This window comes from Lontra canadensis, unplaced genomic scaffold (genome assembly GCF_010015895.1).
Source record: "Lontra canadensis isolate GAN:19392208 unplaced genomic scaffold, GSC_riverotter_1.0 scaffold8, whole genome shotgun sequence".
Lineage (NCBI taxonomy): Eukaryota > Metazoa > Chordata > Mammalia > Carnivora > Mustelidae > Lontra > Lontra canadensis.
This window is the reverse complement of record NW_022631002.1, coordinates 27,220,681-27,232,951: the sequence shown is the minus strand read 5'-3', so window position 1 is coordinate 27,232,951 and position 12,271 is coordinate 27,220,681. Positions and strand designations below refer to the sequence as shown.

Here is a 12,271-nt window from a genome sequence, read left to right as displayed (position 1 = left end):
TGTCATTTAAGCAGCTCTTTGAAGGGGTGACAGTGCCGACAGGGCCAGCAGGCCATAGCTGAGGGCGGCAGATTGGTGGGACCTGTTTGGTCTCCAGAGCACCCTGGCCCTGCCCCACAGCAGGTGGCCAGACTCAGGTCCCATCCGACAAGGCACATCAGCCCATCCAGCTTTTTCCAGAAGCCAAAAATGAAATCTCCTGATTCATACACATTTGCTCCAATAAAAAACAAAACCAAACTCAAAAAACTCAAAACCATTGCAGGCCAAACAAAACACATCTCCCTCTCGCTGGCCCAAGTCCAGGATGCAAATGGCCAGTTTGAGGCCTCTGCTCTGGGACAGTGGGCCAGCTGGTCACCGTAATACTTGTACCTCCCCCCATTACTGGAAAATAGGGCCACTATCAGGGCCATTGGAATGGAGATAATGGAGGAACCTCTGTTTCAATCCCCCGTTCTACCGTTTACCAGCGCTGCAACATTGGCCAAACAATTGGTTAACCTCCCTAAGCCTCAGTGTCCTTATCTGTAAAATGGGGATAACTGTGTTACTCATCCCTGAGATCTGTTGTGAGGATCCAGTGAGATAATATATGTAAATACCTAGTCCAAAGTTAGTGTTTAATCAGTAGAGGCTGTTATTATTCAAATAGTATCTGTAGAAATGCTGGGAGAACTTAAAAGGAAGCATTGGTTATTCATCGCCCTGAGGGGCAGTGGCACAGCAGCTAGACCAGGAAACCCCTCGCTTTGTCCCTCCAGCAGTGGGAGGCAGCAGGCCTGTTCCACGAATGGCCTCACTCAGCCATCTCACCTTTATTTTGTTCATGAAAGCAATGGCAGTGATAATATTCCTGACGTCCTGGGACTGGCTGTGCAGGACAACCCAGAGCTGTGGCCCCACAGCTTCCCTGGGAGCTGGTGTCAGGGACTGGCAGCCCTCCCCATCCAGGAGACTAAGGGGAGCTAGGGAAACGGACGCAGAGTTTTCGTCTTCTCCTTCGAGAGCAGTGAGGGATGAGTGCGCGCCGTGCCTCTTGCCTGAAAGCAGGACCGGAGAGGTGTTCATCTGAGGTTGGACAGGGGAGCCCCGTTTTAGCTCTGGCCCCTGAGCCCCATTGGTGCTTCTCATTTTGAGGCAACGGCTCGGTCCAAGCTGCTCCTGCACACAGCTCTTTGTTCTTTGTAGAAAGCACTGCCAGGCACACACTTGGCTTCCGATGGCCCATTATTTGAGGCTTAGAGTATGGTAACAGGCTTGCAACAACAGACTCCCCCTCCCCCATGCAGCTGAATATTTGGTTACGCGTTCCTGTACGACCAGTGGGAGAACCCCAGGGATGATCTGCGAGCCGTGCAAGTCAGCAAGTCCATATTGGAGCTGGGGAAGGCTGGAGCCTTCCAAGGGCATAGGCAGCACCACCCAGGAAGGCCCACCAGGAACCAGAGCCACACATCAAAATTAGACAGAGCACACCATCGGCCTCACACACTGCAGGAATGCCACCTCCCCACACACCGAAGAGACAAGGGACCATGCCTTGCTTGCACTTCGGGGGTGTTAGGAGGTGTTTACTGGATTGAATTCGGCAGTCCTATTTGTGTCCAATGCTGGAAGATTGTGTGTATACTCCGCCCCTCCCACCAGCCTTCCCAGTCCCTAACCACATGGCTCCCAGACCATCCTGATGAGCGAGCTTGTCGTGGAGCTCAGAGCACAAGGGTGCAGAAGTGCCCTAGGGCAGTTGTCTCAGCAGTTGGCCCTGGTGGTGATGAGCGGGAGTGAATGTGGTAGAGCCACGTGGCAGGGGCAGGGATCTCCCCGGACATACTCCACGTGTTCGTTTGTCGTTCACACCTCCCGCAACCTTGTGTCTGGCTCTGGGGCATTCAGCCCAGTGAGAGAGCGGAGACGCATCACAAGGAATTGGAGTATCAGGTAGAGGGCGTTGAGTGGAGCAGGTACAGGGCTGGGAGGGGTCGGCAGAGGAGCCAGCACAGGGACACCTGGGTGGAGCCATCTGTTAAGCGTCTACTCTTGGTTTGGGCCCAGGTCACGATCTCTGGGTCCTGGGATCGAGCCCCACATCGCGCTCTGTGCTCAGTGGGGAGCCTGCTTGTCTCCTGCTCCTCCTCCCACTCGCGTGCTCTCTTTCCCTCTCTCAAATAAATACATAGATAAAATACTTCGGGAGAAAAAAAAAGAAGAAGAGCCAGGATACAGGTTCATCTGATAAGATTTAGAGGTGACTGGATGTTTAACTAGGGCTAAGAGTTTCCAAGTCAGGGCCAGTGTGATGACAGAAACCTGACTGTTGAGACCCCTCTTAATGTGGAAACGCCTTTTCGCCTCCTTTCCAGTTGGCAGTCTTCTTGCCCCTCATCAGCCCAGTCACCACCCCCCGACTGTGCTGGAAGGTCATCAATGCTTCTTGGAAATGGTGGTTCACAGACTTTTCCATAGAGTGGTTGGGGGCTTGGGCTTCTGGGAAGACCTGCCTTTCCTGACCCTGGGACAGCTCTTTAACTTCTCTGTTAGCCAGTTTCCTCGAGAAAACTAAACTGTTCCCTAAGGTTGGGTGCCGGGAGGTGAGGTCCGAGGATCTGCTGGAAGGAGTTGAAGGTTTGAATGCCTGTGAAGCCCTCAGCACATGCTGGTAGCCTGTGGGGGTTCAACAGGTGCCACCATTGCTCCCCACAACTCAGCCTCACTGCCCCCTGTGTGCCGAGTGGCGTGCATCCGAGAGAGCTCAGACAGTAAGCAGTGTGCATGTCTCTTTCGTCTTTACCTGAGATGCTCGTGAGCATCTGACCGAGCGGGTGGATTCCCAGGATGGTAGCTTGCGAGGCCCATCCTCCTTGGAACGTTCGATTTCAGTCTGAGCCAATTTCAGGCTTGATTCACGTTCATAGCCCCTCAGCTACTAGCCGCTGGCCCAGAAAGCAGGGCTTCTCAGCACAGGCTCGGAGACTGCGAGGGATCGGGAACTACGTACCCTCCTGTCGGCCTCGCAGGTAAGCAACAGAACCATCAATGGAACCCCAACTCCATTGAACGTTAAACCCAGCTGAGGCAAAAATCGGCTGAGAGGGCACAGCCGGGCTCCCGCCTTCAGGCTGAGCAGATGCCTTCGGCCGTAAGAGCAGAGCACACCGCCCCACCCCAGCATCCCTAGAGAGGGGAATGGCTGTGGAAGCCCACAAAGTGATTTCTGTGGACTCTCCTTTTTGGGCTGTGACCATACCTTAGCAGTTATTAACAAGGAGCTTCCATCTGCTTTGGAAAGGCTGGGGTGGGAAGCCCCAGAGGCCATGGCGGGGCCGTTTCATTCCACCACACAGAGACTAGCATCCTTTCTGGGCCACCACCACCACCAGGGAAGGAAGGCTGGCCAGGCTGGGTTTTGCTCTGTTTTTCTGTGACTATATTTCTCTTGGTCTGGCAAGACAGGCCCTCACCTAGAATTCTCCCTCACCTTCTTTTTTTTTTTTTTTTTAAGATTTTATTTATTTATTTGACAGAGATCACAAGTAGGCAGAGAGGCAGGCAGAGAGAGAGGAGGAAGCAGGCTCCCTACTGAGCAGAGAGCCCAATGCGGGGCTCGATCCCAGGACCCCGGGATCATGACCTGAGCCGAGGGCAGAGGCTTTAACCCACTGAGCCACCCAGGCGCCCCCTCCCTCACCTTCTTTTAAAGACTCAATAAAGGGATGACGCAGAGGGAACCGGAAGAACATGGTACAGAAAGGCTCAGGGACCTGAGTGCAGACATGGCCCTCTGTGTCCGGCGAAAGCTGGCATGACAACTGACCACTGCTGTTTGCTTTGAGGGAGACATGAGTTACCTTGGAGAAATGTGAATTCAGAGTTGCTTTTGGCAGACATTACCACAAGTGTTGCCCCCAGCGGACATTGTGACTTCCCCGCAAAGAGCCCTGTTTTGGTGATCTCTACCTTTTGCCTTGAACTCTCCTAGGTAGAGATCTGAGAAGGGTGCTTTTTGTTTATCTCTTTGTTTCAGAGTAAACACTCACCTAGCATTGTCTGCCATCTGGGACAATGCTGGGGTGGAGGGAGGTCCCTGGCAGATCTCCGAGTTATCCCCTGAGTGCATGCCAAGCCATCTGAAGTGGAGAATGGGGGACTCTTTTCACGCCACTTTGTCTCTGCAAGTTGGTGGTGGTGTTTTGGTGTCCTTCCTCCCAATCACATGGTAAGAAGTGGAAGAAAAACAAACCCTGGTTAAAAAAGAACAGGAAGAGGAAAACCAAGAGCCTGTGAAAAGCCTTTTCCAGGCTGTCGAGGTCTGTAATCTAGGAGAGAAGCAAGAGGAATGACATCCCTGATGCTTGTTTGGCCTTGCAGGGCAGTGGGCAGTGCTTGGGGAGCCACTAGCCCCAGAAAATGCCTACAGGACAAAGTGACCGGCAGCCTGGCTTTGTCACTGCGAAGTGGGGTTGGGGTCCATGCTTTCCTGTAGTGTCGTAGCCCTCAGAGCCCCGAGAAGTTAAGCAGTAACTAGATACCCCCTTTCAGATCAGGAAATCTGCATGGCTCATCCCGTGTCCTGTCGCCGTCCTTCCAAACTCCTGAGGGCTCTGCAGTCATCATCATTTCAGTGTGGCTGAGGCATGAAAGGAAACGCATCAACTCATGTAACTGAGTAGCCAGGACATGTCGAGATCCAGGGATGTGCTACCCTGACTGGGCAGGTGGGGAGTAGGGGCTTGCCCCAGGGACTTAGACTAGAGATCGGGAGAGTCCCCATGGTGGGAGGAAGGATGGTGCTCTCCAAAGGAGGGGAGAGTAGAAGTCGGGCAAACAAAAACAGCAGATGTCCGCAACAGCCCTCATGTGCCATTTACAAAGCTCATCTTTGCTCATAGGCGGAATCTGCAGTGAGTCACCGCTGCACCCCACAGCGAGTGGCAAGGGAGCCGCAAGGAACCCAGATAGGAGCCCTCCCACAGATTGTCAGAGTCCCACCTGGTCTGCCTAGATGACAGAGCCTGTCATCCTGGGGCTGGAAGAGGAGAAGCTTAGGTGGCTTGAGCTGGCGAACGTCTTGTCTCTGAGCTGTCTGCCAGAGATGGTGGGCTCCAGTGCTCTTGTCTCCTTTCCTGTGCTTCTTGAGACCAGATCCAGGGCTATTGAACAGGGATCATAAATAATGAACAAACATTCGGTAGACAGGTGGGGAGAAGGGTTTGGTTTTGTTTTTTCCCCAAGGATTGAGCAGGATGAGCAGAGCTCTGCAGCCTCACTTGTGCCTTTTCCATAAAATATAATTAAAAAGCTGTGCACACGGCCCCCCAGTGTACAGTATTCATATATGAAACATAATGTACTAATAAGAATATTTAATTTCATTATGTCAGCAGAAGAAAGGGCAATCTAGCAGCTGCCCTAATAGGGCAGATGGGAAACCAGAAAGGTTCCTTAGATTTAGGCAGTAAAATCAACATTGAACCAATTTGCCTCACTCCCAGGCTCTTCTTAACTGTGTTTAATGAAAGCTCACGTCTTTACATAAGGCATGGTAAAAAGGGCTCAGAAGCCGTAAAGCTCTCTGTCATGTCTTCTTAACATAACCAATGAATTTAACACAGTGGCTTTGGATTTTCCAAGAAGTGAGCGTAGAATGTAGAGCGTAGGGCAACACAGGGTGTCTGTATGTCCCGACCCGTAGAAAACCTGTGAGAACCAAGGTCAGGGATAAAAGGGAATGAACTCACATCAGTGAGTGAGGGAGTAATTCTAATTAATATCAGTAGGAAAAGGGCCAAAGATTCTGGCCCCTAAGAAGGAAGACCAGTCAGCACCCGAGGTTGGGAGATGGGATTTACAGCCAGAGGTGGAGGTAGTGGGTGGGTGGGGGAAACACATTCATCCTGGCCCACAATTGAAAGGCCGGCTACCTTCCCAGGAAGGAGTCACGTGTAGAGCCACCATTTTAGAGCTGAAGAGTTCCTAAATAATCACGTTTCATTCAGCACCCTCAGCCAACGTTAACTGATCATTCATGATGTCTAGGCACTGCTTGGGGCAGTACGGTTGGTGAACAAGACCTATGGGACATGTCCAAGTTTGCAGACCTGGTCAGTGGTAGACCCAAGGCCAGGCCCCAGGTCTCCTGAGCAAACTGGGGCCTAAGCCATCACAGTAAATGGAGCGTTTCCTAAAAACACTGGAAGGATTAGGAAGCCAAGGCTATCCTCATAGGGGGGGTGCACCCCTAGCACCAAGGTGGAGCCCCAGGCCAAGGTGATGGCACTAACCAAAGAGGGCTAGGTCAGACTCCCCAGCTCTCTGGGCACTTCTTCTGCCCACTTGACCTGGGGTTGTGATGCTTGTTAGTGGTCACACTGCGTAAGAACCTGGGTCTTCTGTCTCCAAGTCCAAGACATAACATATGTCCCTAATCCAAGGCCAGGGTCCCAGGATTCAGACCAGCCCCTCTGCCATGAAGAGAAAATGGAACAGGGCTCTAGAAGGCAGTGCTCTGAGCGTCACACCGTCCTGGAATGAGGGCTGGCATGCGACCCCCCTCACCCCCGGCACCAAGAGTCTTGGGAAAGGCAAGGTCCACGCTGTTTTCCAGATAATGGCAGCAGAGGCTCTGTCCTGGAATCACAACAAGTCCTGGCCTTGCCCCTGGCTCTGTCTGGTGACAATTGGCAGCTGACATCACTGCTTCTGGCCTGAGTTACCCCTTATTAAAACCGGCATCTTTATAACAGATTTCTGCAAGTCACTGTCAAAGAGACATAGCCCTTGTTTTGTACCAGTCATTCCCCTGGGGGACTGATTGGTTTAATACCATTATTTTAAATACCCTTCTATTCTATGTTATTCTAAGAATATCAAGTATTAAATATAGTCTTAATTACTAAGGGATCTCATCTATTTTTTTTTTATCTCATCTATTTTTTAAATAACTTTTCTCAAACCATACAACTTCATCCCACCATGAAATAGCTAGATTTTAAGTTGGTTCTTTCTTCTCTTTTCAAATAGTTGAAAGGTCCCATTTGTGCTCACATGCTTCGCTCGAGCCCAGCCTGTAAGGCCAGGGGTCACCCAGGCTTTAGCTTGTCCCGTCCAGGTTTTATAGCTTTCTGCCTTTATTAGGAGACATGGGCTCATGGTCAGGCAGCCTCCCCAACAGCTGACTTTGAAGCTGGGGCAAGCTCCCGTCCACAAGCAACCCGAGAGTCCACTGACTGGGGCACAGCCGAATGACTCAGGCCCCACTCAGATGATGGGACACCAAGCAGCCAGTGACAACTGCTGGGTGATACGGAGGCACACCGTGTGATTCTGCTTCAGAAGACAGTGCTCTCACGGGCTCTCAGATAATAGGACTGAAATATACACTAACATGTGGATGGTGCTTTCCTGCAGGTGGTGGGATGATGGCTGATTTTTTTTTTGGCTTTCTTTTTTGCTTAGCTGTATAAGTTGGAATCCCTATGTGTTCCAACAACAGGCCTTTCCGTCAGAGCTGGACAAGTCAGGGAAGGAGGAGGGAGAGCTGCCATTTAAAAGTGATCCACACCTAGAGCAGAACCAATGGCAGAATTCACAATAGTTTATGGGGGACACATTTTTTTTTTTTAATAGGTGGGAGTTGTTTTAATGCATATTATGAAAAAATGTAAGTTTTACAATAACCCTACAGGATTAGCTCCCCACTGCCCTCATTATCCCTATCCATTACAGCCCCACTGGCTCTTTACCATTCTTCTAATGCACAGGGTGCCACAGGGCCTTTGCACTTGCTGTTCTCTCTATTCGAAGTCGTCTTCCTCACATATATGTAAGGTTGGGTCTTCATCATTCAGGCCTCATTTTCACACACCACCTCCTTTCCTGGCTCCTAACTCTAACCCCCATCACTCTATCTTCTTGTGTTTATCACTCTATATCATTTATTCATTTAGTTCTTTATTTTCTGTCTTCCCCAGCTACACAGGGAGTCCTTTGAAGTCAAGGGCTATGTTCGTCCTGTTCACCACTGCCTGTATGAACAGCACTTGACACATTGTAGTCAGTTCTGTGGATGGGAGGAAGAGGGAACCATCCCCTTGAGGATAGTTCTGGCTCTGCAATTCAAGGAAGCTTAGACCAAAGTGAACCTTCTGACCTCCCACCAGGGACTCTGGGTCCCACTGCCTCAGCTCTCTTGGAACTCTGGGAAATCAGAAATCAGGGTCTCAGCATAGTTACCTTGTAAACACACACATTTCACCTCTGCCCAGTCAGGGGTCTCTAAGCCAGTCATTCAAAACATGGATATCCTCTGCCCCCCACTCCCAGCACCTCATTAATTTAGGTCAAGGCCCTGCTGCCCTGGGTTGGAGAGGGACCCAGACCCAGGAGACAAGAGTAGAAGTGTAGCCCTGCTTTGGCACTGATCAGTCTGTGACTTTTATACCTTTTTTTTTTTTAAGATTTTATTTATTTATTTTCCAGAGAGAGAGCAAGGGGAGAGCAAGTGCACAAGCCAGGGGAGTGTCAGGGAGAGGGAGAGGGAGAAGCAGGTTTCCCCACTGAGCAGGGAGCCTAATGTGGGACTCCATCCCACGACCCTGAGATCATGACCTGAACTGAAGGTAGATGCTTAACTGACTGAGACACCCAGGCATCCTGGTCTGTGACTTTTAAATCACACCAGCAGTTGGCAATTAATGGGCCTGACTGGGTGCCAGGTCCTCCCCACACATTCTTTAATATTGCTGACTGCCCCATTATCCCCACTTGACAGAGTGGAGACCTGGGCTCACAGAGGTTGACAACCTGCCTGAGTCCACACTGTTAGCAATAGGAGAGTTAGGGTGTGTCCAGCCCCTAACAAGTGCTCGTTATCTATTTGTGGAATGAAGGGAGGGAGGGAGGAAGGAAGTCAGTCAGCCAGTCATCGAGGGACCTGGGGCTGCTGCAAGGCTGGAAATACCCACCTCCCATGCACCTCCGGCCCTGCACACACAGTACCTTCTGGCCCCCTGTTGACTGCTCTGCTTAGTCCTCACTCTTGGTGGCATCCACAGACTCAGGGGCCAGGGTCTCCTGCAGGTCGCACCGCACTGGGCAGGGCACTTGGACCCTCTGTCAAGTGTAAGTAGACACAAGAACCGTCGGTAGGAGCTTCCCCAGGGAAGAGGAGAGGTCGGGCTTTCAGCAGTGCTCTAGGCCCCTTGTCTTTGGGTGCCTCCCCTCAAGCTGGTCTGCTATTCCTGCCAGTACTCTCAGGCTGGCTGGTGTTTGCAACCTTTCCCACACTGGTTTAACTTGCTGTTTACATGTTTTCCAGGAAGTTGGGTGGAACCCTCCCTCCGGAGGAAACATCAGACCTCCACCCACACCAGATCCAGAGCAGCCCTCCTGACTGGGATCTCTGGCTTCCAGGCTTCTGTTCCTTCAGCACCCATTTCCCCAGCACCCCGTGTGCCTGCTGGGGGTGGGGAGGAGGTTCTGGAAGACACGCAGGGACCGCATAGAGAGGGCCACCTTGGCATGTGCTGGTCCCCCTCTCTGGAGTCCTGTCTCCCTGTGTGTGTAGCCAAGCCCATGCTGTAGGGCCTCCTCTTGTATCTCTTGCTGCTGGTATTTTTCTTCTTGGTGGCATTCACTCCAATTATAATTTAATTACTCATTTGTGAAATTGCTTATTCAGTGTCTACTTTCTGCAGTAGAATTCAAGCTCCATTGTGTCTTCCCGATCCCTCTTAGCTCCCCAGCCCCTGGTACCGTGCCGGTAGTAGCTACCCAAACAGTGTGTAGAAAGTGCATTAGCGAATGTGTGAATGAATGAATGGACAGAGATGCTTACAGAATACCCTCAAAGAAGCCTCCAAATCATTGGGAACTAGAGATTTTAAGACAGAAGTGGGGGAAAAAATCTTTCTGCTTTGCAACCGATAGATGTTTTTCTCACCTGGTGTCACCCACCCGTCCCCTACCTCACAGGAGCACTACGGGAATTCAGAGGCACAATGGGGAGGCCTCTGGGAATTCTGTCCCTGTTCTGCCACAAGCTAACCATGTGCCTGTAGGCAAGTCTTCTCTCTAAGTCAATGGTTCCCTCCTGGAAGATGACTATTTCTGTGTTGGCTCCAAGGAGAAACATTTCCCTGTCGCAGGCAGAGGGCCCCGTGGTAGGAGCATGTCCTCTGTTATCAGATGGCCCCAGCATTGATTTGGCAGTTCGACGGTGTCACTGGGAAACCCCTGGAGCCCTTAGATCTGCCATCTTCAGGATGCTGGCATTTAACCTCAAGGTCACAAGATGGCTGCCATGGTGCCAGTATTCACTTTCTTACACAATCACATAGAGAGGCAAGAAGCCAGGGAATGGCTGATGGAGGGACAGCCAGGAGCAGGGGAGCAGTGGAGTAGGGAGGCAGGAAAGCTGTTCTCAAAAGCCTTTCTCTTTAGACCAGAAGGAAAACCATTTCTCAGAGGCATTTCTAGCCAGCTTCCCTTCAGTCTTACTTGAACTGGATCTACACGGTCACTCGTAGCTGCAAGGGAGGCCGAGAGAGGACCTCACCATGGTGAGAAGGGAATGGCTGTTGGGTGGCAGTCCAAGTGTCTGACACACAGACCTTTCATTTGGCCCTAGGCAGATACCACCTTATGTCGTTAGCATTCGTTTTCTCAACACGTACCTTATCGTCCAGAAGGAGGGCCCCAGGGAGGCAGAGACCAGGCTTCACGGGCTTCAAGTTCTGATAAGACCTTACATCAGGCTGAACCCAAGTGAAACATGTCAGAAAATTCCTCTTGATTAATGACTCTCCCCCTTTCTACTCTAGTCCTCTCCCCTGGCCAAAATGATGCCCCTGGTTAGACATGAAGTGTCTATTTCCCACTGGGAAGTATGTGTTGTTCTTTCAAGTAACAAATGCGAACTTTTTTAATGGAACAAAACAAACATGTAAATAAAAGAGGGAAAAAGTCACTGAATGCCATTGCCCAAAAATGATTATTGACAATATATTGTTAAGCATCCTGTCCCCTCCCTTCTACTCCCTCCACACCCCTTCTTCCTACCGACATCATCACACAAATGTAGTTTTATAAAACTGGCTGCAGAGGACACACATTATACTCTCCTGGTGTTTTCATGTTCCAGTCCTGTCCGGGCCCCGTGCTGTCTCATCGGTTCTGTGGAGCCCCTCGTTGCTGTACGTGAGTCATGGACTCACTGGCATCTCACCATTCACTGTTGGGTTAAAAACATGTTCTGTGCGTCCAGGGAGGTCCTTCCCCACCCCTGCGAGGTAAGGGGGTGGCTCCAGGGCCATAGCCCCACGGCTGACCACATCTCCCTGACGACGGGGAACCGTTGTCAGCGGTCACATAGTGAGGCACTCAACACTGACTCTAACCTAGACAGTCAGCATATGAACCCCCGGCTGTGATCAGAAACACATTTTGTAACACCATGAAGCAGCCCCCAAATCAGGGAGTTCAGCTTTTTAGCTCGCTGCTGCTCCTATGATGTTCGAATCTACTCCAGTTCAAAGAATGCCCCCTCTCCCTGCCCCATCTTCCTTTCTGAGGCTGGGGCTGTGGCTTCCTGCTCCCGGCAGGCTGTAGTCCTCCCGTGGCCTCCTGGCCGTGCTGCCCTGTGGCCCCCGGTTACACCCCCTCCTCAAGAGGACCAATGGGGACAGCCAGCCAACTGCACCTCCCCCCCACCAAATACAACAACAACAACAACAACAATAATAATAATAATAGCAGGACCGATCAAGTGCCTGCCATGCCCCGCACTTGGCCTTTACGCAGCGCAACTGGAGAGGAGAATTAGTGTTACCCGGCTCACCTCCACAGAAAGCTGCGGGAGCTGAATTGCTAAGCAGTTAAATTACTCAGTCCCACAGCTCGAGTCTGGCTCCCAAAGCACCCCCTTAATCTAGATCCATAACAGGAGTACGGTGGGGGACAGACCGACAGCCCCAGTGCAGGAGAAAGGGAAGCAGAGGAGGGGAATTCAGTCCAGCCTGGAGATGGCATGGAAAATCACGCGTTCCAGCAACTTCAGACTGTTAAGTTTCTGAACTGCCGGAAGCTGGGAGTAAAACTGGTTGTTGGTGCGTTTGTCACCATCTCAGAAGCATCTGTGGTTCAGACTTGGGCTGTCTGGCTGCTGGGCTGGACGATCCTCCTCAGTCCCTTCCAGCTCCTGAGCCTGTGGTTCTGTGACCATATAAGGCCAGTGTGCCCAGGGAGTCTCACTGCAACGGAGTGCGTCCTGTGA

General features: G+C 51.3%; 1 protein-coding gene and 1 long non-coding RNA gene across 3 annotated transcripts in view; one reads left to right on the top strand and one right to left on the bottom strand.

Annotated features, from left to right (window-relative positions):
* The window catches only part of GNAO1 (G protein subunit alpha o1), a 162,522-nt gene that overhangs the window by 65,136 nt on the left and 85,115 nt on the right, over window positions 1-12,271 (top strand). The window lies entirely within an intron of this gene.
* LOC116865858 lies at window positions 4,082-9,035 on the bottom strand. The gene is made up of 3 exons (XR_004382269.1): window positions 8,998-9,035; window positions 4,990-5,150; window positions 4,082-4,241 (listed from the first exon to the last, which is right to left on the bottom strand). It is a non-coding gene; the product is annotated as an uncharacterized LOC116865858 (long non-coding RNA).